The sequence below is a fragment of the Canis lupus genome, chromosome 15, assembly GCF_011100685.1.
Source record: "Canis lupus familiaris isolate Mischka breed German Shepherd chromosome 15, alternate assembly UU_Cfam_GSD_1.0, whole genome shotgun sequence".
NCBI classification, from domain to species: domain Eukaryota; kingdom Metazoa; phylum Chordata; class Mammalia; order Carnivora; family Canidae; genus Canis; species Canis lupus.
Window position 1 is genome coordinate 26,817,760 of NC_049236.1, and position 15,935 is coordinate 26,833,694.

A 15,935-nucleotide genomic window follows, 5' to 3' on the forward strand; every position below is an offset into this window, starting at 1 on the left:
GGGGAAAGAAATTTTATGAGAAAAACTATATACTGTATAAGCTATATGAAGTTCCAGAAGAGGAGAAACTAATCTATGCAGAAAAAAAGAAATAGTTGTTTCTGGGTTGGTGGGAATGCATGGAGAAAGGGTATGAAAGAAATTTCTGGGGTTTCAATAGTCTGTATCTTGATAGAAATTTGAAGTTGCACAAGTGTATGCACCTGAACTTCCTGAATGGTACACTCAAGGTTTTTGCATTTCATTGTATGTAAAATTGAGCTCAAAAGGAAAAAAAAATCTGTAAAATATTAAACTCCAGTTAGTATCACACATACTTAAACATTTGGGGATATGTACTGATATCTGCAAGTTATTTGGAAAAGCATCAAAAAATAAGATGCATTGATAAGTGGATAGTGGGATGGATAGAAAATAAGGTTATCCAGCAAGTAGAGAAAAAGTTAATCATAGAATCTGGGTGGTTGGTACATGTTTATCTACTATAAGCTGATTTTCTTTAAGCTTGATCATTTTCAAAATGACTTTAGGGAAAAAAAGTCTGGTTTGAGGTGGGAATACTATCATGGCTCATGTATTGTACAAATTCAAACAATATGAATATTTATAGCTTTGTTGTGTGCCTCTTATTGAGATGACACAGATGATAGGACATGCATTCATTCATTCAATAGTTATTTATTCAGCAATTCCTTATCAATCTTTAATAAGGAGAGGCAAAGTATCGTCTGTTCCTTCCCTTATATTCTTTCTTTTTAAAATCTATTTCTGATATTTTATCCTAAATAGGTAGTCCATCCTTTTTCTTTTCATTCAAGAATAATTGACATACTGCATTGTATTCACTGTAGTGATTTAATATTTACATACATTATGAAATGGTCACCACAATAAATCTAGTCACTACCTGTCACCATACCAAGTTGTTAAAATATTGTTGACTCTATTCCCTAAGCTGTACATTAGATTCATGTCTCTTATTTTATAACCAGAAGAGGTACTTTTATCCTTTTCACCCATTTTGTCCATCTCTCACCTACCTCCCCTCTGGCAACCATCAGTTTGTTTTCTGTGTTTGAGTCTGTGCTCTGTTTTGTTTCGTCTGTTTGTTTTGGTTTTTAGATTCCACATATAAATGAAATCTTGTACCATTTGTCTTTCTCTGTCTTATTTCACTTAGCATGGCACCCTTTGGGTCCAACCATGTTGTCACAAATAGCAAGATTTCATTCTATTTTATCACGTGGTAATATTCCATAGTATATAGACACATCATACCTTCTTTATCTGCTCAGGTATTTATGGGCACTTAGGCTGCTTCTGTATCTTGGCTACTGTAAATAATGCTGCAATGAACATAAGGGTGCATATGTCTTTTTGAATTAGTGTTTTTATTATCTTTGGATAAATACCTAGAAGTGGAATTGTTGAATCAGATGGTAGTTCTTCTAGTAGAGGAACAACAAATCTTCAGTTTGTCATTATTCTGCAAATAAATAATACAGCATTTATGCTAGAAATAATTTAAAACAATTTTCCTTTAAAATCCTCAATGCTGTGTAGATATATTATATTTGATTTGAAATATTTTAAATAATGAACTTTGCGAAAACAAGTTCTAGGGATAAATTTTATGGTGTGTCATATATTGAACCGAAGCTAGCAGATTTTCTCCAATTAATACTCTTCATGTCTTTCATCTAAAGTACAGTCATAAAATATTAGTTTCTGAAATTAATTAATCCAAAATAAAACCGGTTGAATGAGTAATTTAAAAAATTCTCTCTCTCTCTCTCTCTCTCCCTCTCTTTTTTTCTGAAACATAAGCCAGCAGCATCACAAGATTTTCCCTTAATACCTACATAATGTAAATTACGTCTGGCATGTCTCCTAAGTAAAACCACAGTGCCCAGACATAACTAAAGTAAATAGCTTTAAGCAAGTTAATTTATAATCTCATCCAGTGAGTGTATATGCAGCTGTCAAGAAACATTATTCTTCTAGTTACTGACTTTAAATACAAATCCTATTATCTCTATTATTGAAATGCTAAAAGCAAGCATTGGACCAGTAAAACCTTGGATCCCGTCCTCAGTCTTCAATGTGTTCTTTTCTGTGAATTTATCCATTTGACCTTTTCCTTTAGCAATAGTCTTATTTCTTCTATAGAGAGTACTGAATATTTTCTTTAAACGTTCCCAACACTGAATTTTTCAAAAAGTCATGCGACTTTCCTACTTTAATCATAGCTCTACTATTTTCTCATCATCCACATGCTAACTCTAATCTGTTCTTAGTTTTTCTCTCAAAACTTTCTCATATCTTTGTCTTTATTCTCATTCTCACCAGCCTCGATCAATGATCTTGTACTGAACTAATGTAATAGCTTTTAAAAGTACAATTTACTGTTGCTCTGTTTCTAATTATTAAAAAAAAACCACACAAAATAAAAAAAAAATTTAATGAATTTAAAGCATGGTTTTAAAAATGAATTTTTTTCTTACTGGAGGCTTTGTCTTTTGCTTATTCATTCTGGCACAGTTTTATACTTAGTGTTTTTGTCTGCAGCCTCTCCCAATTCCAAATACCCTCTGACTCATTTCAAGAGAAATATAATTAATATGTCATTTGCTTGTCCAAATTGTAAATGGCTCATTCCCCTACAAAATGAAGACTGACATTCAGGGATTCTAATTTCTCTATCTACCTAAGCCTATGACTAAGTATCACCATCCTCAACACCAAAAATGTGTCCATCCCTACCAAGGGTGTGCAAAGACATCCTTCCCTAATGGCTCCTCCCTCTCTTACCCATCTGAAACCTATCACTCCTGACTCATACCCTGCACGGATCTTATCCAGTTACCCCAGTTTACATGAATCTTTCCTGGTGGAGTTTCTGTTTACTTTTTCATCATTCTACTTATATGCTCCTGCAAGAAATCTGGGAGCCTTGCTGACACTTTCCTCTTCTTTACCTTACATAGTCGATCCATAAAGTACAGTACAAGTACAATTGATCCTTGAATGACATGGATTTGAATTGTGAATCTTAAATAGACTCCACACCCAGCACTGAGCCCAACGTGGGGCAATGTTCCAGGACCCTGAGATCATGACCTGAGCTGAAATCAAGAGTCAGACGCTTAACCAACTGAGCCACACAAGCCCCCCAAGAGTCAACTGTACTCTTAATTTTACTGCATAAATACAATTGAAATTCCTTTACTTGCCTGAACCAACATTGCCACTAACCCAGACCACAACTTTATTCTGTACTACCTAGACTATGAATATCCCCTTCGCTACCTATAATTTGTCTTTCAGTAGTCATAGTGACATTTTTTTTTAAGATTTTATTTATTTATTCATGAGAGACACACAGAGAGGCAGAGACACAGGCAGAGGGAGAAGCAGGCTCCATGCAGGGAGCCCGATGCAGGACTTGATCTGGGGACTCCAGGATCATGCCCTGGACCGAAGGGAGGCACTCAACCACTGAGCCACCCAGGCGTCCCATAGTGACATTTTTAAAAGGCAAATCTGATCACAGTTCTTACCCTTGTTTAAAATTCTATCAATAGATTTTTATGGCACTTAGGATAGAATCAAAAATTGTTTGTGTGGCCTACAACATCCTGAAGGTACTGGCTGCTTTTCATCATCATCTTTCACTACTTCCCCTTCCCACAGCCTTGGTCACTGTCATTCTCAAATACCCTTCAACTTATTTCTTCCTCATCAGTACTTTCTGATATCCTTCTTCCTCTGTGTTACTCTCTTCCAGCACCCAATCCTATTCCTCCTGCTGTTGCCAACTTAAATGTAACTTCCTCAGAGCATGCTTCTCAACTCTCTGAACTAGGTTAGCTTTCTTTTATGAGGTTTACAGCATGATACTTTTCCTCCACAGTGCTTACGATCATTTTAGTCATTGCCTGATTCTTACAGTTATTTGTTTAACATGTGCTGTGTCTCACAAGAGCAAGGACGTCTGTATTTTTCAGCATTGGATGCCAAGTATCAAGTAGAATGCCTTGCAAAAACAAGAAGCTCAATAATATTTTGTGGCCTGGGGGAAAAAAAAGAAAGCCTGATTTATTCTATGGATACAGTCCTTCATTGTTATTCTCCAAATTATCCCTGGGGTTAATTTTTATTCCCCTAAGTATATTTCATCTTTTTCAGGCCAAAGACCATGCTCTATACTTCTCTATAATCTCTATAGCAGAGAGCAGTTTTGCCAAACAGCACACATTAAATATATTGCAGTTGAGATAAATGTGTAGTTGAAGAGTCACAATTCTGACCTTTCAAAAGAAACTGAACGACAGGTAGTCAAAACAAAATTTGATACTGAGGGAAGATAAAAGAAAGAGAATAAAAATATCTCTTCTGGTCAACTGGGGATTGATTAATAATCAAGTGATTAGTATGGACGATGTTCTCAGTTTAACCAGCTGCCAGGTATTTAAAACTAACACTCTTAACTGAAATTTGTGTTTTTCTTGGACAGAAAGCAAGACCATTTCTTTCCAGAAATCTGTTAATGCAGAAAAATCATTTGTTTGAATGCAATTCAAATTAAGAGATTGAATTAATTCAAAAATTGCCATTTTCTCTTACATAATGGCAAGTATTATTAGCTGTTTCTTACTGTCCCATCCACCGATTCTTTTAAGGAACAGCTCAGTGAGATAAAGAGGCATTGAAGAGTACGTAATAAGGTCAAGGAAAATCCAAAATTAAATTTTAAAACAAAAATATAGTTAAATCTGAATTATTTAGTTGCAACTAACCCAATTAGGACACAGGTCAGATCTGGTCCCTTCTCACTGCCATAATGAAGCATAGGCAGCAGCTCAGGGCATTATCTTCATTTGGAACAGAAATGCCAGGGGCTAGCCTCATTTCCGCAAATCTCAAGTGGAAACTAAAATCAGCATCAGTTAACCACTGCCAAATTATTCAGCATCTCTGGGTGTGCATTTATCCCAGGTCCTACAGCGCCTCAGGTTGGAGCTTGCCTTTCCTGCCACTTACATCTACCTCATGAGGAAGAGTTTCTTTGTAGTATATAGATACAGTGTGAATCTTTCTTTTGAAACAGTGTAGTCATATGATCTCCTGGCCCTAGTTGCTGAGTTCCTTGTGGGGTGTCGGAATGCTAACCTGAGCTCAGGAGCCAAAGAGTACTGATTTGCTCTTCAGAACTGAAGAATTAAGCACTTTAGGAGGGGCCTGTAGGAGTAAGAGACAATGGTCAAGCTCACAGTTGGGAGGGGAGAGTACCTGTGTGTTTTGGAGGTAGGAGAGGGGAGGACCGAGGACTGCCACCCCCTCCTTCACCCAAGTCTCTAGTTGAGTGCACTAAAGCCCGTAAAATATGTAGTCAAAGTGGACTGATTGTGCAAACTATTGAAGAGGCTACATTTGGGTGTAAGTTAGTCTAAGACAAAATAGGGAAATCCAAAGAGTCCCTGGCAGAAGCTAGACTCTCTAAAGGATAATTACCAAACAAGAGTGTGGTAAAGTCTTTGCACCTCCACAGTTTACAATCAGTTAGGTAGCTGCACAGGGCCCAGGTATCTAAAACTAACATCCCTAACTGAAATCTGTGTTTTTGGTTTTGTTTTCTTTGAGAGAAAGCAAGATCATTTCTTAAGGAAAACACAGGAAACTCAGTGTTGTTATAGGTAGCTTAGTTAAAATAACAAAGGAGCCAAACAGAGGCATCTGGGTGACTCAGTGGTTGAGCATCTGCCTTGGCTCAGGGCGTGATCCTGGAAGGTCCGGGGACCCAGTCCCTCATCAGGCTCCCTGCATGGAGCCTGCTTCTCCCTCTGCCTGTATCTCTGCTCTCTGTATCTCTCATGAATAAATTTTAAAAAATTAAAAAAAAAAAAACAACATAGAAGCTAAACAAAGAAGCAAGTTAAAATCATCTATTTTTAAGGGAAAACAATCCTATGGGAAAAAGTCAGTTTCATTGAAATGTCATGCAAATTATAAAAAAAAACAAATTATAGTCCTATTTCATTAAAGGTTTTATCTGGAACCAAATTACTTTGCAATCTTGTTCAGAGTGTCTTATTTATAACATGTGATTGATAATATTTGCAGCATTTTGACAGAGCTAGGTGATCGCCTAAGACCATTATGTCTCTCAGAAATATGATTCTTATCTGTGTAACGGAAATTGAATATTTAAACATCTATTTTGTTCCCATTACTAGCAATTCAATTAGCTAAAACAAGTCATCCTGATTAGTAAAATTAATATAATTAAATAGTTAATTTTCTTAATTTTAGTAAAGGACTCATGATATGAGAAAAATGATATCTGGGTAGGCAAGGGAAGATAAAAGCATGTTTTCTAAGAGAGTTCTGAATGATAATATTATTTTTCATAAATATATAATTGAAAATTTTATTGTATCCTTATTTAAAATACCCTTGCTATATCTTGAGATAAATCCTTCAACTATGTGTAGTGGCAAATAAATAAGCAAATTTATCTGTTAGGTATTATTTCAAATTATACTATTAGGCAATATTTTTATCTCAAAAGTTAGATTACATTGTTATTGTTAATTTCTGACTTTCTATTTGTTTGTTTGTTTTTTTTTCTGTTTTGATATAATCCCATTTTTCTCTGAATCGGCATTATCTCTGTTAAAGTCTAAAAACAGTAAGCCAGTACCAGACAATAACAGAGGTGTATTTAAAAATGTATTATTTAAAAATGTACTTACAAGTAAGTTTCCAAGCCCATGTATTATTTTTCAAATTTACATACAAGGAAATTGAGACTCAGAGAGGTTAAGCGAAATCTAAAATCGTATTGCTGTCAGTGGGAGAGTAGAAATTCAAATCCCAATTTCTAACTTAAATTCATCTCCTTTTGACTTTACCAAGAAATGGAGAACCCAGAGGTAAAACAGAGAGAGATAAATGGCACCAAAAAACAAAGTCACTTTTTGTGCCCTCCAATATTTAGAGGGTTTAGATGATTCACATTTTCATAGCATTATTAATTCCTATCTGCAACAGCCACATGAAAACAGAATAACACCTCGGTGAGTTAGATTAGGTCATGTGCTCCATCTCTCTCACTTTAATTAGCTGAATAATTGCTTCAGCTTTTCAATTCTTTGTCCATAGAGACTTGAGACTCAACTTTCATTGCATGAAAATCACCTTCAGATTTTTCAAAGATAATTTGTTCAGTTTTGTTCACCAAAATGATTGACAGCTGTTCTGAAAGAACAAAATCCTGACAAAGCCAAGCACTGAGAATCACACTGATCCGTGAAATAATGTTTCTTTTTTTTCCTCTGTGAAAAAAAACACTCGGATTTATAATTTATTAATATTTTATATTATTTTATGTATTTATATACTTCTATCAAAAGTCACCTACTTGCCTATATTTATATTTTTGTATATCTATGTCTAGATCTTAATTAGGAAGTGTTTTTTAAAGATATGTGAGATCCCCAAGACTGAAACACATTTAGTCAAAGTAAAATCAGGAGGAAGACAGGATGCACAATGGACTATGCAGATATACAGAAATTAGAAATTCAAATGTAATATAAACTTGACCATATCCTTTTTTATACATGACCTTGAATTTTATGATTTTTTATTTATTTCTTATTGTCTTTGAAATGAGGTTCAGGCTAATCATAAAGGCAATTAATTGATTCCATAACAACGAGGAGGAAATCATTTTATTTAACTGGATTCAGCTCTGTGTTTGAAGGGTCATATAATCATATAGCATATAAAATCCTAACCCTTAGAGGCAAACCGCCTTTGAATGGTTTAAGCTGTTTCAAACCATCATGTGTTCGTGTGTGTAACATGTGACGTATAACAGCCAGTTTTTGCCATCTGTGGTGTTGCCCTTAGCAACGGAAAACCATGTGACTGTGCTTATGTGACTCTGCTGGCCTGCAACAGTGTGTGGAAGGATTTAAGCAAAATGAAACAGACAGAAATATTGATCCAGACAACTGGAGTTCTCAAGTGTTATTGCAATGATAATGCAGACTGTGAAGAGAAGTAAGGAGCAAAGAAAACAAGCACAGAAAACTGGAGTGAGAGACCATGGCAACATAAAGGGATATGCTTTCCACAGATTATTGTAGAGTTGAATTCAAATTATGTACTTGTAAAAAAAATTATGTACATGTAGAACAAATGTGATCATTTTATTTCTTTGTCATCACCATTTTATAATTTATACTTAGTCAATAAGACTAAACTGTATTCTGATGCTTGATATGTAAAGGGATAGTTCTAGAATCACGAAAGCTTCCTCGGTTACCATCACAGTTAGGAATAAGATTGAAGATTCTAGTAACAATAACCATGCTCATTTAAAGAAAACTAGAGAAATACATTTTCGGAGGAGATTCTTTTTCTGGTGTTCATAGAACAGTTAAATTAAGTAGAACCCTGAGATCATGTGGATGGATAACATATATATATATATATATACATACATACATATAATATATATAACATATGTAATAATATAATAAAATATATAATGAATAATATTATAATATGTTATTATAATATATAATATAATCATGCCAAACACAAAACCATAAGATGTTTTCAAATGTAATTGTTTTTTTATTTGAAACAATAAAACTATGGGAGAGAAGATTCCATAGTGCACATGATAAACTCAATTTACTCTATTAAGAAATTCTGGCTATATATCTTTATCAGAAAGAAAAAAAATGCAAATGTAACAACCTAAGGACCAGTGTTAGATGCCTCTCACATAGAGAAATAGGCTTCTGTGCCTTGTAATCCTTCCATATACATTTCAATGCATCTGATATTCTACTGTAAAGAGAATGATACTGTGAAGAGAACTATGGTGAAAAGAACAAACCTCAAAAGAGAAAATACCTTCACTTTTACTATCTTATGTTTATTTAACTCTTGTAAAGAGGAGAGGAAATACAGGCACTTCACACTTACGAAATAGTTCACTTGATAGGAGAACCAACAAATGCTGAGCACTTGTGATATTTAGGTTTCTGTATAAGATCTCATACTGCAAAAGCAGTGTGACGTACATGGTATTGTACCCATTTTATAGATGAGAACATTGAAACTTTAATAGCTTAAGTGACCCATCCAAGGCTATTACTGAAGAATCGAGTCTGTATTTTCACCCTTATACCAAGCCTTATACCATACCCTTGCTTGCCACTAAGCTGCTTAGACAGAAAGAAGTCTCTGTGCATGTGCATTTAATATCATAAGGTCTTGTACAATTGCAAGAGGTGGGCAGTACATTTGAACTCTGAGTTTCCAAAAAGTCAAACCAGTAAGATAAATACATCATTAGTTTTAATTCTCTAATTATTTCAATATAATTATTCAGCACCTCCTCTGTACATGCAGACAAGTATAGTAGGCATTAGACCTACAATGGAGGGAAAGCAGACTTACTTGTTGCCTTATATACTAGTCAGGGTTCTCCAGAGAAACAAAGTCAATAGGAGATCGACCAATCGATTGATCGATCTATCATCTATCAATCAATCAATCTATCTATCCTGTTGGCTGAGATGCCCCACAACCTGTGCTTTGCATGCTGGGGACCCAGGAGGGCTTAGTGATATAGATTCCAGTCTGAATCTAAAGACCTGAGCACCAGGAGCCCTGGGGGGCAGGAGAACAGAATGTCTCAGCTCAACAGGCAGGTAGAGAGCAAATTCAACCTTCCTCAACTTTTTTTGTTCTATTCAGACCTTCAAGAGATTTCAGGATGCCCACCCACCTTGAGGGGGATATTTATTTAGTCCACCAATTCAAATGCTAATCTCTTCCAGAAACACTCTCTTGGACACACCCAGAAAGAATGTTTAACCAGATAACTAGCATCTCATGGCCCAGGCAAAATGACAAATTAAATCAAGCATCAACCCTTGTAGCTTCTAGTCTTGCTTCATACAATCATGACCTCATGGAATTACCATGCCCCGCCCTCTTAGTCCTCACCGAAATGGTGAACTAAAGCATTAATCAAGTATTTTATTTTCTGTCACCCCAGTAAGAATATCATTGCTGTAACTCACTGCCTGGAACTCTGGCCCCATAATTATATTTCAGTGAATGGTTAAGGTAATCACACCTAAATATATCATTACAAACTATGGAAGGAGATATTTTGGTTTTATAAAGTAGGAGGAGAAGGGTGATGCCAGACAGCTTTAGGAAGAGAAAGAGGTATGAAAATAGAGACTGGTTGGAAATGACACTTAAGAAGATTGGCTACAAACAGGAAGAACAATGAAGTGAGGCCATAGCTAGAAGCTAGGGAAAAGGCAAGTGTTTTATGTGTTTCTGTTCAATTTTTCTTTGTTGTGGTTTTTAAGGTAGGAGCACTTGCACAGGCTTAAGGGTTGATGAAAGTGTGGCAGACCGACTTTAATTGGCCCCGGAAAGTTACTCTTTTTATCCACAGAAATAATTTTAGCACGTGGCAACTCAGCTGAAGACTATGTTTCTCAGCTTCCCTTGCAGCCAACTGTGGCCAATGACTAAGCTGTGACCAATGGTGTTCGAGTGGAAGGGATTTCTGCGACCTCCTTCTCAATAAGTCTTGCTTAAAATGGCATCTTGTGCTCTCCACGTCTGTCCTTCCCTTCCTCCTCTACAGGCTGGAATGTGGAAGCTGTGGTGACTTCATCCACCATGAGGAAGAGAACAGGATGAAGGGAACCCAGGTCTGTAAATGGATCAGAAACGCTGTGCAGTTCATCCCCAGACAAGCTAGGTAAGAGAGAAATAAGCATTTATCTTATTTACCTCTTTTTTTTTTCTTTTTTTTTTTGGAGTGTCTTTTTCCTAGATGCATTGCCTACACTTTAACTAGTACAGAAAGGATTCAGTGAAGAGGAAGCAGTTAGAGGAACCATAGTAAAAAAGAAAAAAAGTAGGTAAGTAAAAAAAAAAAAAAGTAGGTAAGTTTCACAAGTAAGAATTTAAGAATTTAGAATTAAGAACAACACTGAATATTACCATATGAGTATTATATATATAAACACATATAAAGATATATATCTATATCTATATCTATATCTATATCTATATCTATCTATCCTTCCTGGCTTTGAGATTTGAGAGAAATTTCTTTTGGAACCTTCAGTTCTTTGAGATATTAAAAAAATTTTAAAAACTACACATTGCATTTTGCACAATTGCTTATTGATCATTTCTCAGTGCCTATGTATGAACTAATATCAAAACCCTATTTAATAAACATCACTCTGTGAGATTCCAAATTGATAAAGGTATAGATCTTTGATAATTTGGCTTAATATGACATATATTTGGTACATTTAAGACAGAGGATTGCATCTTTTACATACAAACAAGCTTTTGATAAGAATTAGCAAAATATTTAAGATTTTATCCCAAATAAAAAATTAAGATGCTTGAATTCTTACTTGAAATATTAACTCAAATATCTATTTTCTTAAACCAAAGATCTGACTCAAATATCTAATATGCTACCAAGAAGTACATCAAAGGAATATTTTAATGTTATACCAATTTATAAAGGATTGCTTATTCTATCTCATGCTTGTGATTATGGTGAATTCTGATTAAACATGATCCTGCTTTAAGTCCAAGCTTTAAATCTAATTGCTTTTGTTTGCTTGACATGGTGCCCTAGCCATCAGCCTCTAATTTGTTCTTTAAAAATGTCATAATCAGGGGCGCTTGGGTGGCTTAGTCTGTTAAGCATCTAACTCTTGGTTTCAGCTGGGGTCATGAGATCAAGCCCCGCATTTGGGCTCTGCTCTTAGCAGAAAGTCCGACTGAGATTCTCTCCCTATCCCTCTGCCCCTCCCCAAAGCACATGGGCTCTCTCCCTCTCTTTTTAGCTCTCTCTCAAATAAATAAGCCTTTTAAAAAGTCATAATCTGAAGCTCCTTTTTTGAACAAACTTCTCCAACTTGCAACTCACATCAATGTGAATATAATCTTTACAACAAAAGTATGTCATCTCTTAAAAAAAAAAAAAGTATGTCATCTCTGCTTGTACCAGGTAAACAGCATTAGCATTCACTAGTATAGTATTTCCATGACATTAGAAATGAATGAATTTCGGTATAACCTTTCAAAACTTTTCATTTACCTTGTTCATGAGAAGCTAAGCTTTTGTACACTTGACAGTTTGCTACAGTGTTTCTTAAATTTTAGTTGACTAGTCCTATGACCAGTGTCTCTGGCTGGTTACAATCCTCAGAGCAAGGAACTTACCCCCATAGCCAGACTGCTTGTTCAAATCCCAGATCTTTTCTCTTCCTAATTCCAAGTTGTTGTTTAAGTTATCTCATGGCCCTCTGCCTCAATTTCCACATCTGTAGATAGGGTACATACCAGAAGAGTTTGCTGTGAAAATTTAATAAGATAATTTGTAGAATTATAGTTGAAGAATATTCAAGAAATAGAGTACTGAAAATATTCTAATTTTTTGCACCTCATTTACACATATGCAGTCATTATTCAAACTAGATGTTTATTTTTTTTCTTAAGAGTAAATATTAGCTCACTAATGCTACATTGCTATTAACAAATGTGCAAATTAGGAAACATCGTTAAAAACATCTTTGAAAACATGAAATAAACTCCTAAAATCTTAGGAACAGATTTTAAAATGTGTAGAAAGCTGAAAGTTCACATATAAAATGGTGTTTGTGTACTAAACTTGAGCACTACCACTTCTTTTTCACAGTTTAAGGTTTTAAAATAATTATTCTAGAGGCACCTCGATGGCTCAGCTGATTAGATGTCTGCCTTTGGCTGGGGTCATGATCTTGGAATCCTAGGATGGAGCCCCATGTCAGGCTCCCTGTTCAGTGGGGAGTCTGTTTCTCTCTCTGCTCCTCCCACCCCTCCTTCTCTCTCTCTTGCTCACTCTAACAAATATATCAAATATTTTTAATATAAAATAATTATTTTAATAAATGTATGTACACACAGAGTGTGCATAAAACTGGAATTTGGGTTCAGTGTTCAATTATGTTTATTGATATTACTCATTCCTGTTGTAAGTGTGAAACAGACAGTGCTTACATGTGCAATCTTCATTTCATTTCTTCCAAACACACCAGCTAAAGCTTATATAGAAGCGAGGAAAAGAATTAGAGGCACTAACTTTGGTCTCTACCACAATTTGGCAAAGCCCAATCCATTTGATATCCACAGGTTCTAGAGTTGCTGATAATCTGTAGCTGTTTGCCCACATTTTATTTATTCTGAAAACTGCCAGTTTGTGACTCTGAGAAAAAATGTTTTGGAGTTTATTTCTTCAAATGTCTTTTAACGATGCTGAGCTTTTGCTCTAAATGGGGAATAAAGTATAAATAAAGCTCAGTTTAGGGGCTCAGCCTGGGAAGATCCAGAGGCAGGGATAGCAAAATGTTGTTATGAACTTAAGAAAGAGGAAATCAGAAATAATTCTCAATTTCTTTTCAGTATTATAAGAATCCACAAAGAATATGTTATGTATGACATCTTGCTTTCTTTCATCTAGTGAGAGCAACATGTCAAGAGAAACATGGCAAAAAATAAAATACAGACAAAAAGATACAAAAGAACATGGACAAAGACAAATATAGTAGATAATTTGTGGGTGGGTTCTTTTTTTTTTTCCAGTTAAGGAAAATGTAATCTCCTTTTTTCTCTTTGGTTTCAAAAAGAAAAAAAAAATAGTGCTTTTAAAAAGCATGAGACTTTTTTTTTTTTAAGATTTTATTTATTTATTCATGAGAGACACAGAGAGGCAGAGGGAAAAGCAGGCTCCCCGTGGGGAGCTTGATGTAGGACCCTATTGTAGGGCCCCAGGGTCATGACCTGAGCCAAAGGCAGACACTCACTGAGCCACCCAAAAGCCTAAAAAGCATGAGACTTTTAACAGAGTTTCTGACATTAATCCAGACCATAAAGTTCTAATATTTGATAGAATAAAACAAAGTAAGGTTGACCTTTTCAAAGTTTTTGAGAATGCTTTTATGTTTCTTTAGGACTTTAATGTTACAAAAAATTTTATAGTTGATTTTTATTTTAATTTCTTGATCTTGGACTTTCCGACCCCCAGAACTGTGAGAAATAAATTTCTATTGTTTTATAAGCCTTCCGGTTTGGGATATTTTGTTATAGCAGCTCAAATGCACTAAGAAATTGGAATAGGGCTCCACTCTTTTTTTTTTTTTTTTTTAGGGCTCCACTACTCTTAAGACCTTCATTTACCTTAATTATTTCTTTAAAGGCCTTCTCTCCAAATATAGTCACGTTAGGGATTAGGGCTTCAATATATGAATTTTGGGAGGGGACACAATTCAGTCTGTAGCAGTGACTAATATATATATATATATTTTTTATTTCTTTATTTTAGCATCCTGTTTTTCCTTTTCTTTCAGGTTGAATAAATGGAAATATTGCTAGTTTTATACCTTCTACAGTAAGAATATTGCCCTTACTATGAACTAATTTTTTTTATAAAGGATTGTATGTATTTCTGTTATTTGGTGAATTTGTTGATATCTACTCATCCATTCATTTATCTGTTCCATTCTCTTCCCCAATATTATTTCTGTTCCTGAAAAAAAAAAAAAGTTTTGTTATTTGTGAGCATCTATTTGCAATTTACATAAGTGGTGTTGTGTTATATACTTTATTCTGTTTGTTTATTTTTAAATTCAACCTTGTATTTTTAAAATCCAGCCATGATTCTCAATGATGTCATTCTATCTCCTAGGAACTACTTGGAAAACCTCTGGTAATAGTGTCCTAATAGTTGAATGGACCATAATTTAGCTTTTAGTTGATAGGGTTCAGGAATGACAGATGGCATATAGTGTTAGGACAACCCACAGAAACTAGGTCCTATACTACTCTTGAATGTCCCTTTTTCATAATTACCTGAGCCAGAAAATAACCAAGTTTTAAAATAAGCTTGAACATCTGCCTTTGGCTCTGGTCATGATGGCAGGGTCCAGGACTCTAAGAGCAAGCCATGCATCCGGCTCCCTGCTCAGTAAGGGAGTCTGTTTTTCCCTTTTCCTCTGCCCCTCCCCCCACTTCATGATCTCTCTCTGTCTCTCTCTCAATTAAATAAATAATATTTAAAAATTAAAAAATAAAAAATAAAATAAAATAAAATAAGCTTGAAGTATTTTGTGCAGTTTTAATATAAACTGCTCTATTTTTTCCAGGAATGCTGCTACCACACACATCAAAGCAAGACTGTAATTGTGTTGGTTAGAATTTACCAAGATTTGGTCACTGTTTTGTAAAATTCTCATGGCAGTGCTGTCCATGGTGTTTGAGTTATCGATGCAACAAGCCTATCAGTGTGTATTTGCATCCATCACATTCACAGTAATTGCAAACATCTGACGACTTTGTTATGTCTTCTCTTGCTGTCAAGCACAAGCATTTTCATTTTGAAATGCATATTATTTTATCATAATTACTTTCCTGTTATTTCTTCTTTATTTTGCAACTAAGGCATAATATATAATTTTCACATAGTTAGGTGAGTTCTCTTCCTTCTTTTCTCTCTCTCTCTCTTTCTTTTTAAAGTATTACAAACATTTATTATAAAAAGTGGTATTGGGTCCAATAGGATTGTGAATCATTTATCTAATGCATTATTTTTAACTGCTGCATGGTATTCTAAGGTGTGCATCCATGACATTTGTCTTTTTGGTTTCAAATGATGGACACATAGCTTCTCTCCAACTCTCCAGGGACCTTGTCCATGCTGAGACGGGACATCATGCTAATGTCACCGTGTGCTTGCATGTGAATTATATATCTATATCTATACTCTATGACTTTGCAGTACTATAAATAGCTTAGTGACATGTGAATTTCTCTGGAAT

At 35.0% G+C, this 15,935-nt stretch overlaps 1 protein-coding gene across 1 annotated transcript in view; it reads right to left on the bottom strand.

Annotated features, from left to right (window-relative positions):
- TSPAN19 (tetraspanin 19) overlaps positions 1-15,935 on the bottom strand; it is a 59,998-nt gene that overhangs the window by 11,259 nt on the left and 32,804 nt on the right. The window contains exons 12-14 of the mRNA XM_038557603.1: positions 14,502-14,647; positions 12,307-12,438; positions 1,413-1,486 (exon numbers count right to left, since the gene is read on the bottom strand). The gene's annotated coding sequence lies outside the window, so the exon portion shown is untranslated. The remainder of the gene's footprint in view (positions 1-1,412; positions 1,487-12,306; positions 12,439-14,501; positions 14,648-15,935) is intronic.